Raw genomic sequence first — 18,914 nt, 5'->3', positions numbered from 1 at the left:
ATCAGCATAACAGCACAGTAACACTGCAGAATAACATACAGTCAACACATACACTACAGTAAACACATCAGAATAACAACACAGCAACACTGTAGAATAACATACATTAAACACATACAGTACAGTAAACACATCAGAATAACAGCACAGTAACACTGTAGAATAACATTACAGTAACACATACACTACAGTAAACACATAAGAATAACAGCACAGTAACACTGTAGAATAACATTACAGTAAACACATACACCACAGTAAACACATCAGCATAACAGCACAGTAACACTGTAGAATAACATACAGTCAACACATACACTACAGTAAACACATCAGAATAACAACACAGCAACACTGTAGAATAACATACAGTAAACACATACACTACAGCAAAAACATCAGAATATCAGCACGGTAATACTGTAGAATAACATTACAGTAAACACATACAGTACAATAAACACATCAGAGTAACAGCACAGTAACACTGTGGAATAACATTACAGTAAACACATACAGTACAGTAAACACATCAGAATAACAGCACAGTAACACTGTAGAATAACGTACAGTAAACACATACAGTACAGTAAACACATCAGAATAACAGCACAGTAACACTATAGAAGAACATACAGTAAACACATACAGTACAGTAAAAACATCAGAATAACAGCACAGTAACACTGTAGAATAACATTACAGTAAACACATACACTACAGTAAACACATCAGAATAACAGCACAGTAACACTGTATAATAACATTACAGTAAACACATACACTACAGTAAACACATCAGAATAACAGCACAGTAATTCTAGAATAACATACCGTAAACACATACACTACAATAAAAACATCAGCATAACAGCACAGTAACACTGTAGAATAACAATACAGTAAACACATCAACATAACAGCACAGTAACACTGTAGAATAACATACAGTAAACACATACACTACAGCAAAAACATCAGAATATCAGCACGGTAATACTGTAGAATAACATTACAGTAAACACATACAGTACAATAAACACATCAGAGTAACAGCACAGTAACACTGTGGAATAACATTACAGTAAACACATACAGTACAGTAAACACATCAGAATAACAGCACAGTAACACTGTAGAATAACGTACAGTAAACACATACAGTACAGTAAACACATCAGAATAACAGCACAGTAACACTATAGAAGAACATACAGTAAACACATACAGTACAGTAAAAACATCAGAATAACAGCACAGTAATACTGTAGAATAACATTACAGTAAACACATACACTACAGTAAACACATCAGAATAACAGCACAGTAACACTGTATAATAACAATACAGTAAACACAACATAACAGCACAGTACCACTGTAGAATAACATTACAGTAAACACATACACTACAGTAAACACATCAGAATAACAGCACAGTAACACTGTAGAATAACATACAGTAAACACATACACTACAGTAAACACATCAGCATAACAGCACAGTAACATTGTAGAATAACATACAGTAAAGACAACACATACACTACAGTAAACACATCAGCATAACAGGACAGTAACACTGTAGAATAACAATACAGTAAACACATACACTACAGTAAGCAGCTCAGAATAACAGGACAATAACACTGTAGAATAACATACAGTAAACACATACAGTACAGAAAACACATCAGAATAACAGCACAGTAACACTGTACAATAACATACAGTAAACACATACACTACAGTAAACACATCAGCATAACAGCACAGTAACACTGTAGAATAACAATACAGTAAACACATACACTACAGAAAAAAGCTCAGAATAACAGCACAATAACACTGTAGAATAACGTACAGTAAACACATAAAGTACAGTAAACACATCAGAATAACAGCACAGTAGCACTGTAGAATAACATTACAGTAAACACATACAGTACAGTAAACACATCATAATAACAGCACAGTAGCACTGTAGAATAACATTACAGTAAACACATACAGTACAGTAAACACATCAGAATAACAGCACAGTAGCACTGTAGAATAACATTACAGTAAACACATACAGTACAGTAAACACATCAGCATAACAGCACAGTAACACTGTAGAATAACAATACAGTAAACACATCAGAATAACAGCCCAGTAACACTGCAGAATAACATACAGTCAACACATACACTACAGTAAACACATCAGAATAACAACACAGCAACACTGTAGAATAACATACGGTAAACACTTCCACTACAGTAAACAGCTCAGAATAATAGCACAGTAACACTGTAGAATAACATTACAGTAAAAACATCAGAATAACACCACGGTAACACTGTAGAAGAACATACAGTAAACACATACAGTACAGTAAACACATCAGAAATAACACCACTGTAGCACTGTAGAGTAACATTACAGTAAACACATACACTACAGTAAACACATCAGAATAACTTCACAGTAACACTGTAGAATAACATTACAGTAAACACATACACTACAGTAAACACATCAGAATAACAGCACAGTAACACTAGAATAACATACAGTAAACACATACACTACAGTAAAAACATCAGAATAACACCACGGTAACACTGTAGAAGAACATACAGTAAACACATACAGTACAGTAAACACATCAGAAATAACACCACTGTAGCACTGTAGAGTAACATTACAGTAAACACATACACTACAGTAAACACATCAGAATAACTTCACAGTAACACTGTAGAATAACATTACAGTAAACACATACACTACAGTAAACACATCAGAATAACAGCACAGTAACACTAGAATAACATACAGTAAACACATACACTACAGTAAACACATCAGCATAACAGCACAGTAACACTGTAGAATAACAATACAGTAAACACATCAACATAACAGCACAGTAACACTGTAGAATAACATTACAGTAAACACATACACTACAGTAAACACAGCAGAATAACAGCACACTAACACTGTAGAATAACATACAGTAAACACAGCAGAATAACAGCACAGTAAGACTGCAGAATAATATACATTAAACACATACACTACAGTAAACACATCAGCATAACAGCACAGTAACACTGTATAATAACATTACAGTAAACACATACACTACAGTAAACACATCAGAATAACAGCACAGTAATTCTAGAATAACATACCGTAAACACATACACTACAGTAAAAACATCAGCATAACAGCACAGTAACACTGTAGAATAACAATACATTAAACACATCAACATAACAGCACAGTAACACTGTAAAATAACATTACAGTAAACACATACACTACAGTAAACACATCAGCATAACAGCACAGTAACACTGTAGAATAACAATACAGTAAACACAACATAACAGCACAGTACCACTGTAGAATAACATTACAGTAAACACATACACTACAGTAAACACATCAGAATAACAGCACAGTAACACTGTAGAATAACATACAGTAAACACATACACTACAGTAAACACATCAGCATAACAGCACAGTAACATTGTAGAATAACATACAGTAAAGACAACACATACACTAAAGTAAACACATCAGCATAACAGGACAGTAACACTGTAGAATAACAATACAGTAAACACATACACTACAGTAAACAGCTCAGAATAACAGGACAATAACACTGTAGAATAACATACAGTAAACACATACAGTACAGTAAACACATCAGAATAACAGCACAGTAACACTGTACAATAACATACAGTAAACACATACACTACAGTAAACACATCAGCATAACAGCACAGTAACACTGTACAATAACAATACAGTAAACACATACACTACAGAAAAAAGCTCAGAATAACAGCACAATAACACTGTAGAATAACGTACAGTAAACACATACAGTACCGTAAACACATCAGAATAACAGCACAGTAACACTGTAGAATAACATTACAGTAAACACGTACACTACAGTAAAAACATCAGAATAACACCACTGTAACACTGTAGAGTAACAATACAGTAAACACATACACTACAGTAAACACATCAGAATAACTTCACAGTAACACTGTAGAATAACATTACAGTAAACACATACACTACAGTAAACACATCAGAATAACAGCACAGTAACACTAGAATAACATACAGTAAACACATACACTACAGTAAACACATCAGCATAACAGCACAGTAACACTGTAGAATAAAAATACAGTAAACACATCAACATAACAGCACAGTAACACTGTAGAATAACATTACAGTAAACACATACACTACAGTAAACACAGCAGAATAACAGCACACTAACACTGTAGAATAACATACAGTAAACACAGCAGAATAACAGCACAGTAAGACTGCAGAATAACATACAGTCAACACATACAGTACAGTAAACACATCAGAATAACAGCACAGTAAGACTGCAGAATAACATTACAGTAAACACATACAGTACAGTAAACACATCAGAATAACAGCACAGTAAAACTGTAGAATAACATACAGTAAACACATGCAGTACAGTAAACACATCAGAATAACAGCACAGTAAAACTGTAGAATAACATTACAGTAAACACATACACAACATTAAACACATCAGAATAACAGCACAGTAAAACTGTAGAATATCATTACAGTAAACACATACACAACAGTAAACACATCAGAATAACAGCACAGTAACACTGTAGAATAACGTACAGTAAACACATACATTAAAGTAAACACATCAGAATAACAGCACAGTAACACTGTAGAATAACATACAGTAAACACGTACAGTACAGTAAACTCATCAGAATAACAGCACAGCAGCACAGTAACACTGTAGAATCAATCAAATCAAATCACAAATCACAACAAACAGTTGCCCCAAGGCACCTTATATTGTAAGGCAAGGCCATACAATAATTACGGAAAAACCCCAACGGCCAAAACGACCCACTGTGAGCAAGCACTTGGCAACAGTGGGAAGGAAAAACTCCCTTTTAACAGGAAGAAACCTCCAGCAGAACCAGGCTCAGGGAGGGGCAGTCTTCTGCTGGGACTGGTTGGGGCTGAGGGAGACAACCAGGAAAAAGACATGCTGTGGAGGGGAGCAGAGATCAATCACTAATGATTAAATGCAGAATGGTGCATACAGCGCAAAAAGAGAAAGAAACACAGTAAACACATACACTACAGTAAACACATCAGAATAACACCACAGTAACACTAGAATAACATACAGTAAACACATACACTACAGTAAACACATCAGCATAACAGCACAGTAACACTGTAGAATAACATACAGCAAACACATACAGTACAGTAAACACATCAGAATAACTTCACAGTAACACTGTAGAATAACATTACAGTAAACACATACACTACAGTAAACACATCAGAATAACACCACAGTAACACTAGAATAACATACAGTAAACACATACACTACAGTAAACACATCAGCATAACAGCACAGTAACACTGTAGAATAACAATACAGTAAACACATCAACATAACAGCACAGTAACACTGTAGAATAACATACAGTCAACACATACAGTACAGTAAACACATCAGAATAACAGCACAGTAACACTGTAGACGAACATACAGTAAACACATACAGTACAGTAAACACATCAGAATAACAGCACAGTAACACTGTAGAATAACATTACAGTAAACACATACACAACAGTAAGCACATCAGAATAACAGCACAGTAACACTGTAGAATAACGTACAGTAAACACATACAGTACAGTAAACACATCAGAATAACAGCACAGTAACACTGTAGAATAACATACAGTAAACACATACACAACAGTAAGCACATCAGAATAACAGCACAGTAACACTGTAGAATAACGTACAGTAAACACATACAGTACAGTAAACACATCAGAATAACAGCACAGTAGCACTGTAGAATAACAATACAGTAAACACATCAGCATAACAGCACAGTAACACTGTAGATTAACATTACAGTAAACACATACACTACAGTAAACACATCAGAATAACAGCACAGTAACACTGTAGAATAACATACATTATACACATACAGTACAGTAAACACATCAGAATAACAGCACAGTAACACTGTAGAAGAACATACAGTAAACACATACAGTACAGTAAAAACATCAGAATAACAGCACAGTAACACTGTAGAATAACATTACAGTAAACACTTACACTACAGTAAACACATCAGAATAACAGCACAGTAACACTAGAATGACATACAGTAAACACATACACTACAGTAAACACATCAGCATAACAGCACAGTAACACTGTAGAATAACATACAGTCAACACATACACTACAGTAAACACATCAGAATAACAACACAGCAACACTGGAGAATAATGTACATTAAACACATACAGTACAGTAAACACATCAGAATAACAGCACAGTAACACTGTAGAAGAACATACAGTAAACACATACAGTACAGTAAAAACATCAGAATAACAGCACAGTAACACTGTAGAATAACATTACAGTAAACACATACACTACAGTAATCACATCAGAATAACAGCACAGTAACACTGTAGAATAACATTACAGTAAACACATACACTACAGTAAACACATCAGAATAACAGCACAGTAACACTGTAGAATAACAATACAGTAAACACATCAACATAACAGCACAGTAACACTGTAGAATAACATACAGTCAACACATACACTACAGTAAAAACATCAGAATAACAGCACAGTAACACTGTAGAATAACATACAGTAAACACATAAAGTACAGTAAACACATCAGAATAACAGCACAGTAACACTGTAGAATATCAATACAGTAAACACATCAACATAACAGCACAGCAGCACTGTAGAATAACATACACTAAACACATACACTACAGTAAAAACATCAGCATAACAGCACAGTAACACTGTAGAATAACAATACAGTAAACACATCAACATAACAGCACAGTAACACTGTAGAATAACATACAGTCAACACATACACTACAGTAAAAACATCAGAATAACAGCACAGTAACACTGTAGAATAACATACAGTAAACACATAAAGTACAGTAAACACATCAGAATAACAGCACAGTAACACTGTAGAATATCAATACAGTAAACACATCAACATAACAGCACAGCAGCACTGTAGAATAACATACAGTAAACACATACACTACAGTAAACAGCTCAGAATAACACCACAGTAACACTGTAGAATAACATTACAGTAAACAGATACACTACAGTAAACACATAAGAATAACAGCACGGTAACACTGTAGAATAACATTGCAGTAAACACATACAGTACAGTAAACACATCAGAATAACAGCACAGTGACACTGTAGAATAACATTACAGTAAACACATACACTACAGTAAACACATCAGAATAACAGCACAGTAACTCTGTAGAATAACATACAGTAAACACATACAGTACAGTAAACACATCAGCATAACAGCACTGTTACACTGTAGAATAACAATACAGTAAACACATACACTACAGTAAACACATCAGAATAACAGCACAGTAACACTGTAGAATAACATACAGTAAACACATACACTACAGTAAACACATCAGAATAACAGCACAGTAACACTGTAGAATAATCTTACAGTAAACACATACACTACAGTAAACACATCAGCATAACAGCACAGTAACACTGTAGAATAACATTACAGTAAACACATACAGTACATTAAACACATCAGCATAACAGCACAGTAACACTGTAGAATAACATTACAGTAAACACATATAGTACAGTAAACACATCAGCATAACAGCACAGTAACACTGTAGAATAACATTACAGTAAACACATACACTACAGTAAACACATCAGCATAACAGCACAGTAACACTGTGGAATACTATTACAGTAAACACATACACTACAGTAAACACATCAGAATAACAGCACAGTAACACTGTAGAATAACATTACAGTAAACACATACACTACAGTAAACACATCAGAATAACAGTACAGTAACACTAGAATAACATTACAGTAAACACATATAGTACAGTAAACACATCAGCATAACAGCACATTAACACTGTAGAATAACATTACAATAAACACATACACTACAGTAAACACATCAGCATAACAGCACAGTAACACTGTGGAATACTATTACAGTAAACACATACACTACAGTAAACACATCAGAATAACAGCACAGTAACACTGTAGAATAACATTACAGTAAACACATACACTACAGTAAACACATCAGCATAACAGCACAGTAACACTGTAGAATAACATTGCATTAAACACATACAGTACAGTAAACACATCAGCATAACAGCACAGTAACACTGTAGAATAACAATACAGTAAAGACATACACTACAGTAAACACAGCACAATAACACTGTAGAATAACATTACACTAAACACACACTACAGTAAACACATCAGCATAACATCACAGTAACAGTGTAGAATAACAATACAGTAAACACCTCAGAATAACAGCACAGTAACACTGTAGAATAACAATACAGTAAACACCTCAGAATAACAGCACAATAACACTGTAGAGTAACAATACAGTAAACACCTCAGAATAACAGCACAGTAACACTGTAGAGTAACAATACAGTAAACACAGCAGAATAACAGCACAGTAAAACTGTAGAATAACATTACAGTAAACACATACAGTACAGTAAACACATAATAACAGCACAGTAACACTGTAGAATAACAATACAGTAAACACCTCAGAATAACAGCACAGTAACACTGTAGAGTAACAATACAGTAAACACAGCAGAATAACAGCACAGTAAAACTGTAGAATAACATTACAGTAAACACATACACTACAGTAAACACATAACAGCACAGTAACACTGTAGAATAACAATACAGTAAACACCTCAGAATAACAGCACAGTAACACTGTAGAATAACAATACAGTAAACACCTCAGAATAACAGCACAGTAACACTGTAGAATAACAATACAGTAAACACCTCAGAATAACCGCACAGTAACACTGTAGAGTAACAATACAGTAAATACAGCAGAATAACAGCACAGTAAAACTGAGGAATAACAGCACAATAAACACTGTAGAATAACAACACAGTATCACTGTACTTCAAGAGAAAACAAAGATCTCTGACATCCACCAGTCCAGATCTTGATCACATCCAAAATTCAGTGGAGTCTCTCATAGCCTAATATGTATCCGTGGTGAAAATTTAGTGAGAATCCGTGAAGTAGTTTTGATGTAATCCTTCAAAACCTACATAAAGGGAAATCTTGATCCAGAATTTGGATTTGGATCATCTTCAAAATTCAGTGGAGTCTTCCATGTCCTAAAATCTGTGTTGCAAATGTGTTGAGAATCCATGAAGTAGTTTTGACGTAATCCTTCAAAGACTATATAAAGTGAAACTGGATCCAGATCACCTCCAAAATTTAATGGACCTTCCCATGGCATAATATGTATCTGTGTTAAAAATTTCATAAAAATCTGTGCAGTAGTTTTGAGGTAATCCTGGTAACAGTAATCCTTCAAAGTGTATATAAAGTGAAACTTGATCCAGAATCTGGATCTGGAACTGGATCAACTCCAAAATTTAATGGGTTCTTCCTTGGCCTAATATCTATCTGCGGTGAAAATTTTGTCAAAATTCCTGCAGTAGTTCTGACGTAATCCTGCTAACAGACAGACAGACAGATGTACAGACAGACAAATAAACACCGGTCATTTTATTACATTCTTGGCAGACTTAACAAGAGCAAACAGATATTTCTGACTCCACCAATCCAGATCTGGATCCCCTCCAAAATTTAATAGAGTCTTGTCCAAAATGTCCAAAAATCTGTCTGTGGTGCAAATTTGGTGAGAATCCATGAAGTAGTTTTGGTGCAGTCTTTCAAAGCCTATATAAAGTGAAATCTCGATCCAGAATCCAGATAATATGTGGTGAAACCTACTGATTTTTTTCAGCTTTCACTAAATTACTCTTTTGATTGGTTGTACTCGGCTTTTTCACATGCTCCGCTGTTTTGTTCTTCCCTCTTTCTATTTACTTATTCTTGATCTTTAGCTTGATCTAACTCTTAAGGTCACAACAACAGAAGATGTGATCTTATTGATCTGGCACTAAGTATGTCTTTCAGAAGTGTTTGCTGTGCTCGCACATACACACAGGCAATATACTATATATGATAACAGTGAAAGAACCAAGACATGGATCTGTACATATATTTGGCACTGGACCCCAGTTTATCTTCTCATGTGCTTTTCTCATCCATTGTCTCTTTATTCATGTTCTTTCCAACTATGTCCATCATTTAAGCATGTCTGTGCCTGTGTGCGTGCATGTACGAGGGCTGTCCGTAAAGTATAGGTCCTTTTTATTTTTTTCAAAAACTATATGGATTTCATTCATATGTTTTTACGTCAGACATGCTTGAACCCTCGTGCGCATGCGTGAGTTTTTCCATGCCTGTCGGTGACGTCATTCGCCTGTGAGCACTCCTTGTGGGAGGAGTCGTCCAGCCCCTCGTCGGAATTCCTTTGTCTGAGAAGTTGCTGAGAGACTGGCGCTTTGTTTGATCAAAATTTTTTCTAAACCTGTGAGACACATCGAAGTGGACATGGTTCGAAAAATTAAGCTGGTTTTCAGTGAAAATTTTAACAGCTGATGAGAGATTTTGAGGTGATTCTGTCGCTTTAAGGACTTTTCACGGTGCGAGACGTCGCGCAGCGCTCTCAGGCAGCGTCATCAGCCTGTTTCAAGCTTAAAACCTCCACATTTCAGGCTCTATTGATCCAGGACGTCGTGAGAGAACAGAGACGTTTCAGAAGAAGTCGGTTTCAGCATTTTATCCGGATATTCCACTGTTAAAGGAGATTTTTTTAATGAAAGACGTGCGGACGGGTCCGCGCGTCGGGACGCAGCCGACGCGGCGCGGTGGCACAGGAAAAACACCTCCGTGTTGATAACCATTTGTTAAAATCCAGTTGGCTTTTGATGGCTTTCAGTGGAGTGAGTATATGAGAAATTGTTTATCAGCTGGAGATGTTCCAACTTGTCCTCAAGGCTTCCAACAGAGGTGTTTTTCCTGTGACGGAGCGTCGCGGCGGCTGCGAGCCGACGCTGCAATCCGCCCGCACGTCTTTCATTAAAAAAATCTCCTTTAATAGTGGAATATCCGGATAAAATGCTGAAACCGACTTCTTCTGAAACTTCTCTGTTCTCTCACGACATCCTGGATCAATAGAGCCTGAAATGTGGAGGTTTTCAGCTTGAAACAGGCTGATGACGCTGCCTGAGAGCGCTGCACGACGTCTCGCACCGTGAAAAGTCCTTAAAGCGACAGAATCACCTCAAAATCTCTCATCAGCTGTTAAAATTTTCACTGAAAACCAGCTTAATTTTTCGAACCATGTCCAATTTTGATCAAACAAAGCGCCAGTCTCTCAGCAACTTCTCAGACAAAGGAATTCCGACGAGGGGCTGGACGACTCCTCCCACAAGGCGTGCTCACAGGCGAATGACGTCACCGACAGGCGTGGAAAAACTCACGCATGCGCACGAGGGTTCAAGCATGTCTGACGTAAAAACATATGAATGAAATCCATATAGTTTTTGAAAAAAATAAAAAGGACCGTTACTTTACGGACAGACCTCGTATGTGTGAGAGAGAGAGAGAGAGAGAGAAATACTAACCAGTGTCTAATGAGTGGCATGTGAGGGAGTTGTGGTCAGAGCACGGAGGTCAGCTGAGCCGCAGACACAAGAACAGATGAAAGCGTGTAAAATTAAGTGTTTTTGGATCCAGAATAGTCGGCGGAGGGTTGGGGCCTTCTTTAGGACTTTGTGATATTGGAACACAACACCATACCCCTGTTGGTCCAACTCCAAACATTTCACTCAGAGTGCAGAAAATAACAGAAATATATATAAAGAGCGAGAGAGAGAGAGAGAGAGAGAGAGGGGAGAGAGAGAGAGAGAGAGAGAGAGAGAGAGAGAGAGAGAGAGAAGAATTTGTCTTGTGCAGAGAGTTTAGATGATTTTGTAATCCAGTTTTTCCAAGTATTTACTTACCTAGATGTGAAATGAATTTCATTTGTGCATGTTGATTTGGCACAAGGACTGCATTTACTGTATATAGCGCTTTTCCATCTGCATCAGACGCTCAAAGCGCTTTACAATAATGCCTCACATTCACCCCAGTGTTAGGCTACAGCCATGCAAGGGCTCAATACACACCAGGAGTAACTATGGGGAGACCTTGCCCAGGGGCCCTTAGTGATTTTCCGGTCAGGCTGGGATTTGAACTGAGGATCCTCTGGTCTCAAGCCCAACGCTTTAACCACTAGACCATCACCTCCCCTCGACCATCACCTTCCCTACAAGTTTTATGCCAGATGCCTTTCCTGATGCAAATTGTTGTTTAAATCATCATAAATTATAAAATCAAATTAAATAATTTAAAATCTGAGTGCTGGTTACAGGGCATTAACCTTAGAAACCTGTCAAATCTCAGCCACATGGGGTGTTCATCCAGTACACTCTGAGTGGCCATCACAAGCCTGGATAAATGAGTAGGGTTACATCAGGAAGGGCATCTGGCCAACACAACCATGCAGGGTACAAATTGAATTTCCATACCAGATTGTCAAGTCCAGAGTTAACAACGACCGCCACCGGGGCTATGACCCAACAGGGTGCTGGCGGAAACTGGGCTATTGCTGAGTGAAGAAGAAAAGGAGGAGAATGTGTCCAGAGGCAACACGAGAAGAGGAAAACTAGAAGTGAGAGTTGGGACTTTGAACGTTGGCAGTATGGCTGGTAAAGGGAGAGAGCTGGCTGATAAGATGAAGAGGAGGGTAAACATATTGTGTGTTCAAGAGACCAAGTGGAAGGGAAGTAAGGCCAGGAGCATCGGAGGAGGGTTCAAGTTATTGTATCATGGTGTGGATGGGAAGAGAATGGTGTGGGAATCATTTTAAAGAAAGAGTATGTTAATGGTGGATTGGAGCTTAAGCAAGTGTCTGGCAGGGTGATGTGTGTGTGTGTGTGTGTGTGTGTGTGTGTGTGTGTGTGTGTGTGTGTGTGTGTGTGTGTGTGTGTGTGTGTGTGTGTGTGTGTGTGTGTGTGTGTGTGTGTGTGTGTGTGTGTGTGTGTGTGTGAAGCTGGAAATAATAACCATTTTGGTACCTCTTTGCTGTGCAAGGTTCTTGTGGGGACTGCAAACAATTGTCTCAGACCACCAGCAGAATCAGTGCATATGACTCACAGTATGTTGAGAGATGAAGGATAAAAAAGATTTGTGGAGTGAGTTAGATGAGGTGGTGGAGAGTGTGTCCAAGCATGAGAGAGTGGTGATTAGCGTGGACCTCAATGGGCATGTTGGCGAAGGGAACAGAGGTGATGAGGAAGTAATGGGTAGATATGGTGTCAACGACCAGAATGTGCAGGGGTAGATGGTAGTAGATTTTGGAAAAAGGACAGAACATGATTGTGGTGAATACGTACTTTAAGAAAAGGGAGGAGCACAGGGTGATATACCAGAGTGGAAGCAGGTGGACTAAATTGTTTGTACTAGATGCAACCTAAAAGAAATTGGAGACTGTCACGTGGTGGCCGGGGAGAGTATAGCTAGACAGCATTGGAGGGTAGTTTGCAGGATCAATTTGGAGGTGAAGAAGAGGAAGCGAGTGAGAGCCCAACAAAGGATCAGATGGTAGAAACTGAAGGAGGATACATGTGAAATTCAGAAAGGAGGTGAAAAAGGCACTGAATGGAGGGGAAGCTGTTTTGGACATCTGGAAGAGTACTGCAGATGGAACAAAGATGTTCAGGAAACCAGAAGGAGAAAGAAGTTGGTGAAAAAGAATTGGGATAGTCAAAGAGACAACAAAAGTTGACAGTAGTACATGGAGATGAAGGTGAAAAGAGAAGTGACAAAAGCTGAGTAAAAGGAATACAGTGAGCTGTACATGACGCTAAACACTAAGCAGTTTGTCACCAATCTTGTGTGTGATATTCATGGACAAGATATCGAAGCATAGTCAGGGGGAGGAGGGTCTTCAGTTTGGTGGGCTCTGGGTCTCATCACTGCTTTTTGCAGATGATGTGGTCTTGCCTTCATCAGCCTATGGCCTCCAGCACTCACTAGGTTGGTCTGCATCTCTACATCTGAGGCCATGCTTCTCAGCAGGAAACTGATGAATTTTTTTTTCAATATTTATTTCATTCATTTAAAAGAAAAACAGAAAAGCAGAAATGAATATATTACAAGACATTGAATGAAAAGGAGCAGAGGGAAGAACAAGTCTTATATTTTCTGCCCCTTTTTACAATACAATCTTTCAATTTTAAGCATCATTATTCAACATTATTTAACACATTACATTTTTTGACTTTGTCACATACCACTGACTTATTTCATAATTTTAGCCATTATTTAAAAGATTACATTTTTAACAGGTTACATTTTAGACTTAAAACATTTTAGACATTATTAACAGATTACATTTTAGACTTTGTCATAACCCACTAACTTATTTCATAGTTTCATACTTACTTAATACATCTAGTTTAATACGTTTTTTAAATAATTTAAGCGACCTTGATTCTTTGATTTCTTTGTTGAGGTTGTTCCATAATTTTACACCATTCACTGCAATACTCCATTCCTTTACTTTGGTTCTGAATCTTGGTTTTTTAAAGACTTCTATTCCTTTCAAATTATAACTACTTACTCTTTTTTCAAACATATTTTGAATGTTTATTGGTAAGGTATTTTTATTAGCTTGGTGCATTGTTTGTAATATTTTCAAATCAACTAAATCATGAAATGTAAGTACCCTATACGTAATGAATAATGGATTAGATGGATCTCTAAAATGACTATTGCTAATCATTTTTAAAGCTCTTTTCTGCAAAATAAATAATGGTTGTGTATAGGTTTTACATGTTGATCCCCAGATTTCTACACAGTAAGTTAAATATGGGACAATCAATGAATTGTACAATGTTAATAAACCATAACTATTTAACGAAAATTTTACTTCATGCACAACAGCAATGGCTTTCGCTATTTTTCCTTTTATGTAATTTATGTGTGACTTCCATGTAAGATCTTCAGCAATCATGACTCCTAGAAATTTCGTTTCTTTTACCCTTTGTATGTCCATTCCATCTATTTTAATGACACATCATTGTTTTCCACTCTGTCATTAAACAATATGAAATTTGTCTTATTAAGATTTAATAACAATCTGTTTATATCAAACCAAGGTTTAACTTTTTCCAACTCTGTATTTATGAATTGTACTCCTTCCTGTATATCTGATCCAGAGTAAAATAATGTTGTATCATCAGCAAATAATATGCTGCCAAGTACTTTAGATACATTCAAAAAGTCATTGATATACAAAATAACAGTTTGGGTCCAAGTACCGACCCTTGTGGTACTCCATAAATAATGTTACACAATTTTGATTTAATATTATTTATCTGAACAAACTGTTTTCTATTTTCTAAGTAGCTTTTTACCCACTGATGTGCAATACCTCTAATTCCATATTGTTGTAACTTGTGAAGCAATCTTGAATGGTCGATAACATCAAAAGCTTTTTCAGGTCGATAAAAATACTTACAAAATAATCCTTATTATCTATTGTTGTTGATATTTTCTCTGTTGATTCCTTAATTGCCATAGCTGTCGAATGTTTTGTTCTGAATCCATACTGAGCATTATTTAAAATATGATGTTTCTCAATGAATTTGTCCAACCTTGTCACAAAAACTTTTTCCATAATTTTAGAAAACTGTGGACTGTAATTTGAAAAATTATGTTTGTCTTCATTTTTATATAATGGGACTACCTTGGCAATTTTCATTTGTCTGGGAAAATTCCTGTTGACAGAGACAGATTACAAATGTAAGTGAATGGTTCAATAACAGTTTCTATTATACTTTTTACAGTCATCATGTCTAAATCTTCATAGTCAGTTGATCTTTTGCTTACACAGTTTTTTACAATATTTCTTATTTCATCTTTTTCCACATTGTCAAGGAAAATACTATTGACCGTATTTAAAAGTGTATTTAATTTATCTTCTACTATTAAATTTTAAATAAAAATTAAATTAAAAATAAATTAAATTAAAAAATAAATTAAAAGTTGATTTTGCTCCATCACTTTCAATCACACTACGTATTTATAATTCCCCATGTTGCCTTTATATTATCTTTACTCTTATTTAATTGTTCACTATAATAATCTTTTGTTGTTGTTGTTGTTTCCTAATTATTGTCAATAGTTTATTTTTATATTTTTTGTATCTGTGTTCTGTTTCCTTTGTTTGCATTTTTAAAAAGCACCTATATAAATAGTTTTTCTTTACACAAGCATTTTTTATTCCCTTAGTCAGCCATGGTTTATTTCCTCTTTTCTTACTCATTTTTATTAATTTACAGTTTTTATTATATGATTATTATTATTATTATATGAATTAAGATAAGATAAGATAAAATAAGATAATCCTATAATAGTCCCACAACGGGGAAATTTATGCTGTTACAGCAGCACAGGGACATTCACAGAACAACTGTGCAAGTATGCAAAAATAAGGTAGAAGAAAAATAAGTCAAGCTTTGTGCGGAAGAACAATTTATGCAGTAGAATAGATTGCATTATTTACAAGCAGAAAGAATGTTTCATAATATTGCACGAGTGTTCAAGTGATGCTGTACATGAGTGTACAAGGATTATTGCACAAAATGTGTAGTATTATTGCAAATGGCTGAAAAAAAATGTTACGATAACAATATTAATGATTTGAGTGGTTGACTGGGATCATTGTTGGATGTGCAGTCTGACAGCAGCAGGAAGGAAGGACCTGCAATACTGCTACGTCATGCACTCTGGGTGGAGCAGCCTGTCACTGAAGGAGCTTTCTAGTACAGTCACGCATGGGGTGGGAGGCATTCTCCAGCAGTGATGACAGCTTAGTCATCATCCTCATTTCTCCCACCTCCTGCACTGAATCCAGGGGTTTTCCCAGGACAGAGCTGGCCTTCCTAATCACTTTGTCAAGTCTCCTCCTCTCAGCACTTGTGATACTGCTGCTCCAGCAGACCACTCCATAAAAATGGCTGATGCCACTATAGAGTCAAAAAAGGTCCTCAGGAGCATCCCCTGCACTCCAAAGGACCCGAGTCACCTCAGCAGGTACAGTCTGCTCTGGCCTTACTTATAAAGTGCAGTAGTGTTGTTTGACCAGTCTAGTCTATTGTTTAGTTGAACACCCAGGTACTTGTAAGAGTCCATCCATCCATCCATCAATTTTCTTCCGCGTTATCCAGAGTGGGGTCGTGGGGCAGCAGCTCAAGCAAAGCCACCCAGACCCCCCGATCCACACACACCTCCCCCAGCACCTCCAGGGGAACCCCGAGGCATTCCCAAGCCAGCCGAGAGATGTAGTGCCTCCAGCATGTCCTGGGTCTTCCCCAGGGCCTCCTCCCAATGGGACATGCCCAGAGCACCTCTCCAGCGAGACGTCCAGGGGGCATCCGGAAAAGATGCCCGAGCCACCTCAGCTGGCTCCTTTCAACGTGGAGGAGCAGCGGCTCGACTCTGAGCTCCTCCGAGCGACAGAGCTCCTCACCCTATCTCTAAGGGAGCACCCAGCCACCCTGCGGAGGAAACTCATTTCGGCCACTTGTACTCGTGATCTCGTTCTTTCGGTCATGAGCCAAATCTCATGACCATAGGTGAGGGTCGGAACATAGATCGATTGGTAAATCAAGAGCTTTGCCCCCTGCTCAGCTCTCTCTTCACCACGACGGTCCTATACAGTGACCGCATCAATGCAGACGCTGCACTGATCCGTCTCTCGATCTCATGCTCCATCCGCCCCTCGCTCGTGAACAAGACCCCGAGATACTTATACTCCTCCACTTGAGGCGCTGACTTATAAGAGTCCACTGTCTCAGTATTCACCCCCTGGATCTTTACCATGTTGATGGAGAGTGCCCTGTGCCTGTGCCTCGCCTACCCCGGGTAGGAAATGAGTCTTGCCCAAGTGAAGGAGTTCAAGTACCTCGGGGTCTTGTTCATGAGTGAGGGGACAATGGAGTGTGAGATTGACCAAAGAATTGGCGCAGCAGAGCCGGTATTGCATTCACTCTATGGTACTGTTGTGACAACAAAGGAGCTGAGCCAAAAGGTGAAGCTCTCAATCTACTGGTCAATTCTCGTTCCTACTCTCAACCATGGTCATGAGGGTTGAGTCATGACTGAAAGAAATAGATCGTGGGTACAAGTGGCCAAAATGGGTTTCCTCAGGAGGGTTGCTGGTGTCTCCCTTAGAGATAGGGTGAGAAGCTTGGTCATTCGTGAAGCACTCGGAGCAGAGCCACTGCTCCTTCACATTGAGAGGAGCCAGCTGAGGTGGTTTGGGCATCTGGTAAGGATGCCCCCTGGTTGCCTCCCTAGGGAGGTGTTCCAGGCACGTCCAGCTGGGAGGAGACCCCAGGGAAGACCCTCAACTAGGTGGAGAAATTTTATCTCCACACTGGCTTGGGAACACCTCGGTATCTCCCAATCAGAGGTGGTAAATGTGGGAAGTCTGGGGTCCCCTGCTGGAGCTGTTGACCCCACAACCCGATCCCGGATAAGCGGTTAAAGATGTATGTATGTATGGAAAGTGAGAGGATGCCTGAGAAGTGGAGATGCAGTGTGCTGGTTCCTTTTTTTAATAACAAGATTTTAATAAAAATCACATTAGAAATTAGTCCAGCTTTTCATTCTAACTTCCTCCTAACAGCTCTTAATGCCTCCAGACAGCTTACAACATAGTGGATTTGTTTTGTGTGT

This window comes from Thalassophryne amazonica, chromosome 3, assembly GCF_902500255.1.
Source record: "Thalassophryne amazonica chromosome 3, fThaAma1.1, whole genome shotgun sequence".
Lineage (NCBI taxonomy): Eukaryota > Metazoa > Chordata > Actinopteri > Batrachoidiformes > Batrachoididae > Thalassophryne > Thalassophryne amazonica.
The sequence above is the reverse complement of the archived record's forward strand: the minus strand, read 5'-3'. Positions refer to the sequence as shown.